This window comes from Austrofundulus limnaeus, unplaced genomic scaffold (genome assembly GCF_001266775.1).
Source record: "Austrofundulus limnaeus strain Quisiro unplaced genomic scaffold, Austrofundulus_limnaeus-1.0 Scaffold63, whole genome shotgun sequence".
Taxonomy (NCBI): Eukaryota; Metazoa; Chordata; class Actinopteri; order Cyprinodontiformes; family Rivulidae; genus Austrofundulus; species Austrofundulus limnaeus.
Genome location: NW_013952465.1, coordinates 609,807 through 611,270, shown reverse-complemented (window position 1 = coordinate 611,270; position 1,464 = coordinate 609,807).

Genomic DNA, 1,464 nt, shown 5'->3' with positions numbered 1-1,464 from the left:
GTATATTTAACTGTAAAATAAAGACTAAAAATACTGTAGAATGTTTAGTTTTTATAATTTTTAAACTAAAGTTTAAAAATGTAGAACACAGACGAGGCCATTTTATTTACATGCAAAGCATTCTGGGTAAATGACGATGTCACTAGGTCATCGGTGCAAGGTTGCTAGCGAGCTATATCCACCCTGAAGGTTAATCTTGGACAATATCTGACGATTGGCTCTTTTAAATGAAACCAGAGAGCGTTGACAGAGAGGAGAAGGTAGAAATGACTCAGYCTGTAACTRAAAATATAGACGGAGGACCTCAGTTTATCTTGTTTGTCACGCTAGCACTGAGCTAATACATATAAGGCAATATAGCGTCAGTGCTAGCACAAAGGCTAACAGGCTAAGCTGAGGTTCTTCTTCCATGAAGCAGCTCTGTTGTCCTCCATCCATAGTTTGTACAGTAAAGATGAAATGAAAGAAAAACTGTCTCAATGGGTGTTCAGCAGCTCAGACACTTCACAACAAATTTTACACGGGTCAAAGAAAGTTTAGTTACGTGACTGATTGATGTTTTTTACTGTTTCAAAGCAACTACAATTCAAATTTTATGATTTTGGGGATGATTTAGTACAGAAAGTAGTGATGTTTGAGACCACTGATTTCCTGTCCGATTCTGTTACTGAGTAAAACTCAGGCTAGTATCTGTGATACTGATCTGAAGCTGGTACTTTGTGCAAAAACACCTAATGTGTCCGATAAATATAAAAGGAGTAACATTTTAAATCACTGCTACATAAATAATACAAGACATCAGAGTAATTTATTTTTTCATTTTAAGCTCCTCATTTACAACACAGCTGGGCTAATAATACAACAGAAAAACAAGACACAATCATATAATACATGTGAAAATGGTGTTTTAAACAATAGAAAAAGAAGTAAAATATTAAACCATTTAAATAAATTATTGTTTAATTATCAAGAACTACAAAAAACTATAACTTGTGTTTTAATTTACATTACATGAACATGTTAACATGAAAACACTGAACATGTAACATTAACAGACTGACTGACCTGCCGCTGCACGTTACCCAGGCGGAAGAAAAAGTAGTTCCCACCAACCACGTATGATTTAAACAAGATTTTAAGAGTTTAGTTACTTTCTATTGTATTCCTGTTAATGATGAACCTTAAAGGACTGAAGTATCAGAGTATTGATATTTTGATTTTAGAGTCAATTTCAGAGCAAAGTGTTGGTCGTATTGATTTTCAGTATCAATCCACACATCACTAACAGAATTTTTCACTTGAAATGGGACCATATCTTAGCTTTTAAGCTTAACAAATTCTTATTGTTACCACAATATTTCAAACAGTTCATACAGCGGATAAAATAAGTATTGAACACGTCAACATTTTTCACAGTAAATATATTACTAGAGGTGCTAATGACATGAAATTTTCACCAGATGT